The 15,006-nt window shown below is 43.2% G+C and overlaps 1 protein-coding gene across 46 annotated transcripts in view; it reads right to left on the reverse strand.

The window, feature by feature from the left end:
- The window catches only part of LOC132383513 (collagen alpha-2(VIII) chain-like), a 395,145-nt gene that overhangs the window by 176,684 nt on the left and 203,455 nt on the right, over positions 1 to 15,006 (reverse strand). For 6 of the 46 annotated variants that reach the window (XR_009508698.1, XM_059954603.1, XM_059954600.1 and 3 more), the window contains one exon: positions 553 to 639. The exons of the other annotated variants lie outside the window; for them this stretch is intronic. The gene's annotated coding sequence lies outside the window, so the exon portion shown is untranslated. The remainder of the gene's footprint in view (positions 1 to 552; positions 640 to 15,006) is intronic. 46 annotated transcript variants of the gene reach the window in all.

Here is a 15,006-nt window from a genome sequence, read left to right on the forward strand (position 1 = left end):
TGGAAAGTGTGCAAGAAACTGGCTGGATTGGAACCTGGAACCACTGGCGGCGAAGGCTGGGTGAATCCCACTACGCCATTGGCTGACTACTATCATAGTGCATGTACGTTACCATATATTATCTTGAGATTCATTTTCTTGCAGGCGTTTGCAGGAAAATAAAGTACAATAGAATATTATGAAAGAATATACGTAAGCAGACAAAGACTTACAATGAATGTGCAAAAGAGTGCAAATGAAAAAAATACTGAGAACATGAGCTGTAGTGGAAGTAAGTCTGTGTGTCGTAGAATCAGTTCAGAGTGGTGGTGATTGAAGTTATTCATGCCAGTTTAGGAGCCTGATGTTTGTAGGGTAATAACTGTTCCTGAAACTGGTGGTGTGGGACCTAAGGTTTCTGTACCTCCTGCCTGATGGTAGTTGTGGGAAGAGAGCATGGCCTGCATGGTGGGGGGCTTTTTTGATGAATGTTGCTTTCTTGTCTCGGCACTCTATGTAAATGTACTTACTGGTGGGAAGGGTTTTGCCTGTGATGGACTGGGCTGTACTTACCACTTAATGCAGCTTTTCCATTCCTTGGCGTTGTTGTTTCCATACGAGGCCATGATGCAAACAGTTAGGACACTCTCCACTGTGCATCTACAAAAGTTTGTTAAAGTTTCAAAGTGAAACTCAATCCATGTCACTTTAATGTTTAATGTTATGTGTGTAGATGACTTGAGATGGCAGCATTTATTTCACACTGGCTGCCATACAGGACAGTAAATGTTTATGCACATTGAACTTTTAAAGGAAAGTAATATTCTTGGCAGTTTGCTGGACAAGCCTTAATCTTTGAGAGTAATGCCATGTGTGAAGTTAATAGAGTCCATCTTTCATCAATGCATTTCCCTGTGAGCTTTATACATTGAGACAGTACACCAACTAACACAAGTCTGCAAATCAGATCAGCTTTTAATATTCCCATTACTTCAGCATCCTACAGCATGTTCAGACTGATTAACCAACCAGATAAGGTGGCTGGAGGCGTGGGCTCGAATCCCACTTCTGACACCATGTTGTGTTTGTTAACGAGGGAGAGGGCAGAGCGCACAGCGGCATGCAGGGTATTCGACTCAGCTTTGCTGGTAACCCTACCTGCAGAGTATGTGAACTCCTCCCATGTGGGAGTGGCTAACTGAGAAGCGTGGGAGTAACACTATTATCTACCACCAAAATCTATATGAATGGTTAATTTTAATTACAGTAACATAATCAATTTGGAATATGAGTTTGTTTAGGCCATAAGACATAGGAACAGAAATAGGTCATTCAGCTCATCATGATTGCTCTGCCATTCCATTATGTCTCATTTATTATCCGTCTCAACCACATTCTCCTGGCTTCTGCCTGTAAACTTTGACACTTTACTAATCAAGAAGCTATCAAACTCCACTTTAAATATATGTAATTTTTTTTTTACCAACTTACCATATTTACTGAGAACAGAAGAGAAGTTGCCAGTAATTTTTGCTCTTGTAATTATACCTTCCATCCGTTATTTGCATCCAGCACAGTTGTTGCTTGTTAAAAAGTACTTTGAAATGGAATTACTTGCTCAGTAAGAAGCAGTCTCTAAACACTGACTCAAGGGGCTAAATTGGAGAGCTCTCAAAGCACAATTAATCCACACCTGTTTGAATGCAGTTCGTGCACCAGCTTTATGTTATTATCTTGATTTCAGCAGTCAACCAACCTTAACCACTCTGCTGATTGCCTCCGCATAATCTCACACCACAGCCCAGTCAAACCACATTCCCACTGTTGTAGTCACAGAAGACCATTCAGTAAAGTGATTCGCCTGTCAAAAGGGGGCGCAATCTTTGGGAGCGATGTTTAAGTTTAGTCTGCACCTCTTAAAGTTGCACTGTGGGTGTCAAACAAAGGCCATTCTTTTCCATATATTGCAGCCCCATTCTTTGCAAGGCCCCTTATAAATTATTAACTTCAGGCAGCTCAAACACTGTCATTCGTTGGTTCAGTGCTTCTGCTAAGAAATTTATCTCAGTCACAACTGGAGTAGCATTAGTACGATAATGCGCTGAATTTAAAATAGATGCCCATTAGAGGCAATAGTGATTTCTCCATCAGGTGCACATATTCCACCCCCACACCCTTCCTCTGTTCACCACTCTGACCTTTTACCTCTTCTCACCTGCTTATTATTTCCCCCTGGGTCTCCTCCTCTTTCCTCGCTCCTATGGTCCACTCTCCTCTCCTATCAGATTCCTCCTTCTCCAGCCCTTGACCTTTCCCAACCACCTGTCTTCCAGCTAGTCTCCTTCCCCTCCCCCTACCTTTTTATTCTGTTGTCTTCCCCCTTCCTTCTCAGTCCTGGAAGTGGGTCTCGGCCCAAGGCATCGACCGTGTATTCATTTCCATTGATGCTGCCTGACCTGCTGAGCTCCTCCAGCACTTGTGTGTGTTCCTCTGGATTTCCCCTGATCTGCAGACTTTCTCGCATTAATACTTAACAAACTAATGAAACCAGGTAGATGGCCAAGGACTACCAGAGAGAGTTAGCAGAAACCTAATACAACTTGTTTAGTTGTGCAGTATTGTTTACAGTCAAATATACACGGTCATGTGGAGCTTACTTGACGCTTAATCCTACAACTCCCATCAATTGGATCAGTCAATGAGCCTATATCGGTGGAACTTCGAAATGAGGAGGAAGTGGTCACTTTGATGGAATTGTATTGTAGGCCCCACAACAGTCCGGGGGCTTATAGAAAAGTACAGTACAGAAGCAAGTTCTTTAGTCCTTCTAGTTCATGCCAAACCATTTAAACTTCCTAGTCCCATAGATCTGCACCCAGACCATAGCCCTCCATGACCCTCCCATGCATGCACCTGCCCAACTTTTCTTTACCACTGAAATCAAGCTGGCAGCTCATTCCACTCTTGTGACCCTCTGAGTGAAGAACTTTCCCCTCATGTTCCTCTTAAACATTTCACCTTTTACCCTTATCCCATGACCTCCAGTTGTAGTCCCATTCAACTCCAATGAAAAAAACCTGCTTGCACTTACCCTATCTATACCTCTCATAATTTTGTATAATCAAGTCTCCCCTCAATCTTCTATATTCTAAGGAATAACATCTCAACCTATTCAATCTTCCTTTATAACTACTTAATTTAGAAAATCTGTAGGCACACAAACAAAATGCCGGAGGAACTCATGGAGTCAGGCAGCATCTTTGGAAATGAACAAACGTTTCAGGCTGAGACCCTTCATCAGGACTGGAAAGAAAGTAAAAAGACAGCAGAGAAAAAAAAGTTGGGCGGAGAGAAAGGAGAACAAACTAGAAGGTGATCGGTGAAGGCAGGTGGTTGGGAAAGATAAAGGGCTGGAGAAGAAGGAACTTGATAGGCCAGGAGAGTGGACCAAGGAAAGAAGGAGGGGCAGGTGATAGGCAAGTGAGGAGAAAAAGTAAGAGGCAAGAGTGGGGAATAGAAGAAGAGGGAACGAGGAGAGGAAAAATTACTGGAAGGAGAAATTGAAGCTCATGCCAATAGTTTGGAGGCTACCTAGATGGAATATGCAGTGTTGTTCCTCCACTCTGAGAGGACATAGCTGTAAGTATAATAGGGTTATACAGTATGTGATTTTAACTTCCTTAACATTCACTGGGACTGCCATAGATGGAGCAGAATTTGATAAGTGTGTCTAGGAAAGTTTTCTTGTAGATAGGGGCAAAGCTTGGCCTCCTTCGGAAATGATGCTGGGCAAGTGGCTGAAGTGTTGGTGGGAGAGCAATTAGAGACAAACTATTAGAACTTTAATAGTATTGAATTAGTCATGGGGAGAGCTAAGAATGGTTCACACATTAAAGTGCTAATATGTTCATTCGTATTGTGCTGTGTCTATGACGGAGGCGATCATGGCCTCATGACCATGATGTTCTTGGCAAATTTTTCTACAAAAATGGTTTTCCATTGACTTCTTCTGTACTTTTACAAGACAGATGACCACAGCCATTATCAATACTCTTCAGCGATTGTCTGCCAGATATCAGGGGTCACGTAAGCAGGACTTGTGATACGACCATCCAACACCTGCGCCTATGGCTTAATATGACCCTGATCAGGGTAGGGGGGGATTACACTGGTGTTACACCTTGGCCAGTGGTGATCTGCAGGCTAATGGAGGGAGGGAGCATCTTACATCTCCTTTGGTAGATTCAGATCTAATATGGGGCAAGCCTAACATTAGACAGGAACTTGCAAATGTTGATTGCCAGAAGCTGGAAGGAGATAAAGAGATGTCTGTCAATCTGGCAAGGAATAAGGGGGAGTTCAGGGCCAGCATGTTCCTGTTAGAGAGAAGGGCAAGACTGGCAGGATTAAGAAACCCTATTCTTATGGGTATTGAAGCTCGGGTCAGAAAAAAAAGTAGTCATATGCAGTCACAGGCAGCTGTGATCAAGCAAGTCCCTTGAGAAGTATAAGGGATGTAAGAGTGACACCTAATTGGGAAATCATGAGGACAAAAGGAGGGCAAGATTAAGGAGAATTCTAAGAGAATGTAGTTGACCTGATTAATAAGTTTGCTGATGACGCCAAAAGTGGTGGCTTAGTGGACAGAGCAATGGAATATCTAAGCTTATATCAGGATCGAGAATAACTGGGAGAGTTGATAAAGGAATGGCAGATTGAATTAAACTTTTATGAAGTGTAAGGGCAAAGCCCTGGACAGTGTTGTAGAACACAGAGACCTAAGGGTACAAGTACATTGTTCCCTGAAAGTAGACGGAATGGTGAAAAGGCCCTTTGGCATACTGGCCCTCATATGCCAAGGCACAGACCATGGCTGCTTTGGTCACTTGTGAGACCACGCTTGGAATGTTTTGTGCCAGTCTGGTCATCAGGAAGGATGTCATTAAGTTGTACGGTGTTTACCCTCATTACTGATCGTCAACTACTAGTGTCCATTTTCAGTCCACATAAGGGTTTCCACCAACAGCAGCCCCACAAGTGCAGGGACAGGCTCTGTGTCTCGGAGGACACAATCAGATTGAATTCAAGAGGGCAACTAATCACAGAAGTGCTGATGGATTGACCCGTTTACTCTTGGTAAAGAAAATACCCGAAGAGCTTACAAAAGAGGGCACTCCTTTCAATGCATTCTCCCTAACACAAATCGAAAAATCACGGCAGAGGTGATTCAAAGTGAAACCAGAAAAGACCCCACATTGTCTCCGATCTACATGGCAACCCAAAATGGCTAGAATTCCAGATCCCCCGTGTTTGCCAGCACCGGGATGGACTGGCGCTTAAGGGAAATTGCCTTATTTGGGGATTGAGAATTGCTGTCCCACCCAAGCTGAGAGCTGGAGTGTTGGAGAAGTGTACTTCTCCATTGCTGCGAGTCCAGTGTCTCACTACGTTAAATGTACTACCAAAAGTAACATAGGCTAACACAGGCCAAATGGCCTCAAAGAAATCTGAGGCGCCAGTGTCCGGAATATCTTTAGAGAAGCATTTTAACATCAAATCTACTACCCGCAGCGAGACACAAAAATCGCTTGGCTTCATCATCAAAGGAAAGGCCACAGAACAGGTCAAGATGGCAATATCCTACTCCAGCCCGATAAAGCTCCGGCCCCATAGTCAGTTCTTCTAATAAAAGGCCAGTAAAACGCAAATTAAACTGGAGCTCAGACAACCACTTCCAGCCTCCCCACAAAGATGCCATTGTCAACGGCTGAGTTTCTGCCAGAACACCTCAAGCTGGTTTAAAGTAAGTTAATAGAAACGAGAAAGCTGCTCCCGCATACTTTATTTTCCAAAAATAAATCAGTATTGAGTAAAGTTTAATGAGTCCTCTCCAGTGAATAAATAAAGCTGTGGTAACAGCTGTCATACTGGAAGTGTTTCATGAATCACAGAGACCGGGACGCTGTGCGGTGACTGGGATCTGAGAAGAGAAATTTATGTCCCAGCTGTGCCTGGGCTGGATGCTTTGAATGCTGTATCGAGTGGCCTTACTAATCCCACACAGTGTAAGTGCAGCTGGTAACTGAGCAATGGTATATGAGCATGAGTGGGCAGTGATAATTATCTAACTTAGTTCAGATTCAAAATCAGGATTAATATCAATCACCAGCACGTTGTGAAATTCACTGTCTTCGTGGCAGAAATACAATGCAATACATAATAATAGAGAAAAAATATGAATTACAGTAAGTATGTATATATATAATTACTGTAATTCACAATTAAATGCTTGAAACAGTGATGAAACAGCTCTGTTTCCATCTTTAATATCTCTATTTTACCCCTTCAAGATTCTTTTGAAGACCTTGACTTGAAGTTACACGCTGACTACGGTTCTTTGCGGGAATGGGAACCACTCTCGGGGTTTCACGACCGGCCGTTATTCGACACGTCATCCCGCCTTCGGAGGACCGAGGCTCTGGAGACGGGCGGATCGGAGGTCGGTGTCTGGCAGGAGATCGGTGTGTCGTGGGAGATGGAAGATCTAAAGCTGTGTGCCCTGAAACCCGAGGTCTTTGGGCACAGAGCTCGGAAGAAGCGACACAATGGACTTTTAACACCATAAACCAGCGAGTTGTTTGTTACGTCTCCCTTCTCGCTGTGAAACGGAGACGCCTCTTTCTCCCTTCTTAGGGAGAGAGAGCCTGTGGTATGTCGAATACTGGGTGAACAAGTAGTCTTTGGGGTAACTGCAAGTCTGTGTCTTTGCCATTGCTTCACTCGTGCTTGAGTGCTCGGTGGCGGATGCCAATGCCTTTTTTTGCCGGTGGGGGGAGAGGGGATTGTTAGTTGCTGCTGCTTACATACGGGAGGGAGGGGAGCTGGGGGGGGCACTTTGGGGTTCTAACATTTAACTGTCCTTCATGCTTTGGGGGGCACTCCTCTGTTTTTGTGGTCGTGAAGAAAAAGCATTTCAGGATGTATATTGCATACATTTCTCTGACATTAAGTGTACCTGTGAAACCTTTGAAATACTTTAATTAAATAAGTAGTGCAAAAATTTTTTAAAAAGTAGTGAGGTAGTGTTCATGGGTTCAAAGTCCATTCAGAAATCAGATGACAGAGGGGAAGAAGCTGTTCCTGAATCACTGAGTGTGTGTCTTCAGGCTCCTGTACCTCCTCCCTGCTGGTAGCAATGAGAAGAGGGCATGTCCTGGGTGATGGCTGTTGCTAATGATGGATGCTGCCTTTCTGAGGCACCTCTCCTTGATGATGTACTGGATACTATGGAGGCTGGTGCCCATGAAGGAGCTGACAGAGTTTACAACCTCTGTAGCTTATTTAGATCCTGTGCAGTAACCACACCCCACTCAACCCTACCCCCCAATACCAGACGATAATGCAGCCAGCTAGAATGCTCTCCACAGTACAATTGTAGAAATTTGCCAGTGTCTTTGGTGACATACCAAACCTCTTCATCTCCTAATGAGATTTGGCCACCGTTGTGCCTTCTTTGTAGTTGCATCAATATGTTGGGCACATGATGGATCCTCAAAGATATTGACAACCGGGAAATTAAAATTGGTCACTCTTTCCACTTCTGATCCCTCTGTGAGGAATCTCTCTATTAGTTATTATTAATGATAATATGACCAGAGATTGTGGACAATTATTATTCCTTCAGTAACAACAGTACATTCCCACAGTTAGATTTGAAAGAGGGCATTTGGACCATAACATTCTCTTGTTTTACAGTGTGGTTAAGAAGGCACACAGTGCATTGGCTTTCATCAGCTGTGGGATTGAGTTTAATAGCCAAGAGGTAATGTTACAGCTATATAGGACCCTGGTCAGACCCACTTGGAGTACTGTGCTCGGTTCTGGTCGCCTCACTACAGGAAGGATGTGAATACTATAGAGAGAGTGCAGAGGAGATTTACAAAGATGTTGCCTGGATTGGGGAGCATACCTTATAAGAACAGGTTGAGTGAACTCGGCCTTTTCTCCTTGGAGAGACGGAGGATGAGAGGTGACCTGATAGAGGTGTATAAGATGATGAGAGGCATTGATCATGTGGATAGTCAGAGGCTTTTCCCCAGGGCTGAAATGGCTAGCACAAGAGGGCACAGTTTTAAGGTGTTTGGAAGTAGGTACAGAGGAGATGTCAGGGGTAAGATTTTTACTCAGAGAGTGGTGAGTGTGTGGAATGGGCTGCCGGCAATGGTGGTGGAGGCGGATATGATAGGGTCTTTTAAGAGACTCCTGGACAGGTACCTGGACCTTAGAAAAATAGAGGAGCTGTGGGTAACCTGAGGTAATTTCTAAACTAAATACGTGTTCGGTACCGCGTCATGGGCCAAAGGGCCTGTATTGTGCTGTAGGATTTCTATGCTCTATGTTTCTATGGTTTGGGAAGTTGTATTATAATTCATGCCATATTTTTAAACATTTCTAATGATACATGTTGAGCTAACAAATCAACCAATGCAGGAAAAGGAAACATTTATCCCTTTGTCATATGTTTCCCATTAAAGCACTTCTAAGTCAGATAAAAAGGTTTTAAAATAACAGTTTAGTGTTATCATCAGTGGCAGATGTACTATCAGTAGCCTGTGCTGTAATATCTAACATTTGCTGTCTTCATCCAGAAACTTCTCATAATCTATCAACCGGCAAACTGGTTGCTTATCTATCCATTTATCTATCTAATCTCATGGACTAGGCCCTCCTGGCCCCCCACCAGCACCCTTCCACCCCAGTTTAATCCTAGACTAATAAAGGGAAAATGTACAATGACCAATTAACCTACCAACTCGCACACCTTCGGGCCTGTGGGAGGAAACCAGAGCACCCAAAGAGAACCCACGCGGTCGCCTGGAGAACATCCCTACGGGCAGCTGCGGGAATTGAACCTGGGTCGCTGGTATTGTAAAACATTGTGCTAACCACCGCGTGGCCGTGCCATGTGGTGACATCTCCCTATGGTTCAGCGACAAACTTGTTACAACTTTGTGTGCTGAAAATTCTGTGTCTTTTCTGGGATATATTAAGTTATTGTAGACGTGCGAACCAGCATAGGACTCAATTTGTGTTTGCCAATAGCAGAATTTGCCCGTGTACAATTCTGTCCCAATCACACTGCAGCTGATGGGATTAGTTGCTCGTAACTCTCTAGATTGGACCACATTTCCTTCTGGCGCAAAAGGAACCTATTGAGTTGACATCAGCACACAGAGCAGTCCCAACCTCCACTTATCTTCCTACTGTCTCATTTTCCCCACGTTTCTACCATCTGTTCCCCATATATTTCCGCTTATCTACATACTAGGTGCAACTTACAGAAACATAGGAGATTTCTGCCAGAAATCTAGACTAACACACGCAAAATGCTGGAGGAGCTCAGCAAGTCGGGTAACATCTATGGAAAGGAATAAAGAGTTGAGTTTCAAGCCTGGACCCTTCATCAGGACAACTTAACCTCCCAACCCACATGGGAATATGGGAAGGAACAGGAGTGCGCCTGGAGAAAACCCGCATAGTCGTAAGAAGATCATATGAACTGGTGGGTAGGATTGATCCAGATGATGGACTTACGAGGAGCAGCTATACCAGCCCCCATTCCTACAACCTCTGGAAAAAAAGCTTCACTGAATTAGCTGCTTGGAAGCCTGCCATAATGTCCCAGAGTAACTCTGACCAAACCTCCTGCACCTGAGTGGGATAACGTACAATTTCTGCCCAAAGTGCTTGCACTTTTGCAAGGTACGGTCAAATTCCTGCTCAGAGCTTTCTCCCACAGTGATGCGGCTAAGGTCAGAAATACGATGATATTTCGTAAATACGAGGAGATTTGCTTCACAGCAGTAGGAGAGCAAGATCGCATTAGGGTCACCAAAGATGCTTAACAGTAAACTAGTCATGTGGTTGCAAACGCTTTCCCCTTGTATGACAGCATGAGTGGACTCTAATCTTCTGTTGTCAATAGAAACAGATTATTTGCCTTTTAAACTTAAACAAAAGGGACTATTGTGAAGCAGCATCACATTGCAAAAGACTTTCCACTAGTGTTCAAACATACAAAAAAACTAGGCTGGCTGAATTATGGCCAATGTGGCCTTCTGGTTTTCAGTTGCAGTGGAAGTATAAGATTCAGGAATGTTCAGGACTGAAGAGGTACCGTAAGCTTCTTCAGGTTCCTCAGAATGTCTGCTGCTCTAATGCCTCTCCAGGGTGTGGGCTCGTGTAGTGCTGTTGCAACACACCCAGCACATGACCCAGGACCCAGCTCCCAAGTGCAGCCTCTACTTCTTTAGGACACTGCGGAGATTCTGCATGACATATAAACTTTGACAAACTTCCATGGATGTGTAGTGGAGAGTCTATTGACTGGCTGCATCACAGCCTGGTATGGAAACACCAAAGCCTTTGAACAGAAAGTCCTACAAAAGATAATGGATTCAGCCCAGTACATCACAGGTAAAGCCCTCCCAACCACAGAGCACATCTACATGAAACGCTGTCATAGGAAAGCAGCATCCATCGTCAGAGATCCCCACCACCCAGGTCATGTTCGCTTCTTGCTGTCAGGTAGAAGGTACAAAATCCTCAGGACTCACACCACCAGGTTCAAGAACAGTTATCACCCTTCAACCATCAGATTCTTGAATAAAAGGGGAAAACTAAACTCACTTGCCGCATCATTGAAATGTTCCCTCAACCAATGATCTCACTTTAATGACTCTCTATCTCATTTGCTCATAATTTATTGGTATTTATTTATAGTAGCATTTGATAGTTTGTAGTCTTCTGCACTCTGGTTGATCTTTCATTGATCCTGTCATAGTTACTATTCTGTTGATTTGCTGAGTATGCCCACAAGAAAGCGAATCTCAGAGTTGTACATGGTGACATATGCGTACTGAGATAATAAAATTTAGAACATAGAACAATACAGATCAACACAGGCCCTTCGGCCTACAATGTTTAATCGACCCTTAAACCCTGCCTCCCATATAACCCTCCACCTTAAATTCCTCCATATACCTGTCAAGTAGTCTCTTAAATTTCACTTTACTTTTTAAATTTTCTTTGAAGACACCTGCACTTGACTTCTGGGAGCTTTGACCGTGCATCCAGGGCCCACACGTGACATGGACTAGACAGGCAGGAACAGTTTTCACAGCACGTGAGATCTACTTCGTGAGGGAACCCTGGGAGCATTGCGGTTAGCGTAATGCTATCACAACTTGGAGTTCAATGGCGTAAGGAGTTCAATCTCAGCTTCCTCTGTGAGGATTCTGTGCATCCTTCCTGTGGAATGCATTGGTTTTCCTCCCACAGTCCAAAGAAGTCATTGTAAATTGTCCAGTAATTAGGTTGGGGTTAAAATCGGGGGTTGATGGCAGCACGGCTCGCAGGACCAGAAGGGCCTATTCTGTGTTGTATCTTACTTATCTCTAAATAAGTAAATAAATAAATCATTTACGATGGACATGCCTCAGGGCCTGGTAGCCCAATGGCTCCTCTAAAGGTCATGTGGCCAGCTGGTTGTCCTTTGGCTCTTCTCCAGCTACCCCCATTATAGCCAACAGAAGCCCTCCAGCTCACTCACTCATCCTGTCAGCTCCCCATCAGCTAACAAGCCCCAGCCACCACAGTCCCTGGCAGTTAACTTCACACTCATTCCTCTCCCAGCCTTGTTATGACCATGACACATGGGAACATAATTAAGCCACTAATTGCTCCACCATTCAGTCAAGGCCGATTCAGTTTCCCTCTCAACCCCATTCCCCTGTCTTCTCCCCATAACCCCGACTAACCTCATCTCAGTTTGACCTTTTACCAACCCAACTGCTCATGTGAGGCCTAAAATCAAATTTCTTACTGTACTCCAGTATGGACTTTTCAGAATCAGGGATATGTTGTGAAATTTGTTGTTTTGCAGCAGCAGTACAGTGTGATACATAATAATAAAAAACTATAAATTACAATAAGAAATATAAAGCATTAAAAAAAATAAGCAGTCCAAAAAGAGAGGGGAAATATTGAGGTACTGTACATGGGTTCATTGTCCATTCAGATATCTGGTAGTGATCCTTCCTCACAATGCCCAATCCTCTAATCCATAGGTTTTCCCAACTCTGCCCATGGAATCTAGTCTTAAATTATCCCATTTGCAAAAATGGGAGCTTAAATCAAACATTCATTGGTTTCACATTCTCCAATAGTTTGACATATCCAGACAGGCTTCTTTAATCTTCCAAGGATCCAAATGACATGAATTAACAGCACAATGACAACATTCAAATGGCCCTATACTGCCACTGACTGTTTTCAGCGAGTTTACTCCAACTTGGGAAAAAGTGTTAAATTCCATATTTAGGTTATATACTTGTGAATTGGAATCAATAGTCATAGAGTCATAGAAAAGTACAGCATAGAAACAGGCCCTTTGGCCCATCTAGTCTGTGCTGAACCATTTAAACTGCACTCCCACCTAGTAGCTCTGGGACCATAGCCCTCCATACATACACTTACCATCCATGTATCTATCCAAGCTTCGCTCAACTGTTAGAGTCTTTAGCTCATGTTCTCAATATTTATTGCATAATTATTATTATTATCATTATTATTATTATTATTTATTTATTTTTGTATTTGCACAGTTTATTGTCTCCTGCACTCTGGTTGAATGCCCAAGTTGGCCCGGTCTTTGGTTATTATTCTATAGATTTATTAAGTATGCCCACAAGAAAATGAATCTCAGGGTTGTATATGGTGACATATATGCACTTTGATAATAAGTTTACTTTGAACTTTTGAACTTTGAACGTTTGGTTGTGCAAAGCTGATTATTGCAAAGAAATCTAAAGCACCATTGAGAGTCATAAAATCTCTCAATTAAAGAAAACTCTGAGCACCTTCAAGATTTGTAATCCTCTTGAATAATATGCAGACTGAGAATCAGGGGATCAGTCTTAACAAGGGTCATTTTGTCTCCAATCACTGTCTGCTGTCAAGGAAAGAGAGAGTACTGCAAATATTATTTTTTTGCCTTTAAATAATTAAAGTAAGGCTTGCAAATAAATAGCATCTTTCACAGCCTTAGGACATCTCAAACTGCTTCACCCCCAACGTACTTTTGAAGACTGATTTATGTTTTAATGCGAGGAACAGTGTGTTTGTCAGTTAATGGTTGAAATCTGTCAGAATCAGAATCGGGTTTATTATCACCAGGTGCCGTGAAATTCATTAACCTAGCATGGGCAGTTCAATGCAATACATAATACAGAAGAAAAAAAATAAAAATAATAATAAATACATCAATTACAGTATATGTATATTGAACAGATTAAAAAATCATGCAACAAATAGGAATAAAATATATTAAAAAGATAAGGTAGTTGATGCACCATCGATAACTCTTGGAGACGTGAGGTGAGATTATAGGCTTTTATTGGCTGGAAGAAAGAACAAGCAGCAATTGACCACCACACTGTATCCTGGAGACTGAGGCCGGGGAGGAGTCCCCAATCGCCTTTATACCGGGGTCCGTGGGAGGAGCCACAGGAGCAGTCTGCAGGGGGGGGGGGGGCGTGTCCAGACAGGTATATGCAGTTCACCACAGTAGAGTCCACGGTTTCAATGTCCATTTAGGAATCTGATGGCAAAGGGGAAGAAGTTGTTCCTGAATCACTGGGTGTGTGCCTTCAGACTTCTGTACCTCCTACCTGATGGTAACAGTGAGAAAACAGCATGCCCTGGGTGATGGAGGTCCTTAATAATGGACGCTGCCTTTCTGAGACACCGCTCTTTGAAGATGTCCTGGGTACTTGGTAGGCTAAATTTACAACCCTCTGCTGCTTCTTTCAGTCCTGTGCAGTAGCCCCTCCATACCAGACAGTGATGCAGCCTGTCAGAATGCTCTCTGCAGTGTGTCTATAGAAGCTTTTGAGTGTATTTGTTGAAATATCAAATCTCTTCAAATTCGTAATGAAGTATAGTTGCTTTCTCTATAACTGCATTGATATGTTGGGACCAGGTTATATCCTCAAAGTTCTTGACACCCAGGAACTTGAAGCTGCTCACTCTCTCCATTTCTGATCCCTTTATGAGGATTGGTGTGTGTTCCTTCGTCTTACCCTTCCTGAAGTCCACAATCAGCTCTTTCTTCTTACTGACGTTGAGTGCCAGGTTGTTGCTGCGACACCACTCCACTAGTTGGCATATCTCACTCCTGTACGCCCTCTCATCACCACCTGAGATTCTGCCAACAATGGTTGTATCGTCAGCAAATTTATAGATAGCATTTGAGCTATGCCTAGCTACACAGTCATGGGTATAGAGAGAGTAGAGCAGTGGACTAAGCACACACCCCTGAGGTCAGGGCAGCATGGCAGTGGTTAGCACAACGCTTTACTGTATCAATGACCCAAATTTAATTGCTACCACTGTCTGTAAAGAGTTTGTAGTCCTCCCCATGACAACATGGATATTCTCTGGGAGCTCCGGTGTCCTCATACCATCCAAAACCTAGCAGTTAATAGGTTAATTGGTCACTGTAAATTGTTCGGTGATTAGGCTAGGGTTAGTTTGGGGTTGCTAGGCAATGTGTCTTCCTGCCCTATTCCATGCTGTATCTCACAGTGCAAAGTTCAAATTCGCAGCAACACGAATGGCTGTTGTCTACCATAACAATATTGCAAATTAAAATAAAATCAATATAGTGGTTGTTGGAAATCTGAAGCAGAAGTACTCTACAAATTAATATTTCACAATAAACATTCACTGGGACTCAGAGGTCTGACGCAGAGTTAGATTTGAGGCTTTAATCTGTCAGCTGCCAAGCCTAACACATTTGGCTGCTCCCCGCAGTTCAAGCCACCATCCTTGGCAAATGAAAACTAATGTCAAAACAGTATTTCAGTTTCTGCAGCAGAAATACTAAGAAGTCTGGTTACTTACAGAGAACGTCTGTCAGATGGACATGGTAAGTGATGTGGAAAGATCAGAAAATGAGTTTGACTT

This window comes from Hypanus sabinus, chromosome 30 (genome assembly GCF_030144855.1).
Source record: "Hypanus sabinus isolate sHypSab1 chromosome 30, sHypSab1.hap1, whole genome shotgun sequence".
NCBI classification, from domain to species: Eukaryota; Metazoa; Chordata; class Chondrichthyes; order Myliobatiformes; family Dasyatidae; genus Hypanus; species Hypanus sabinus.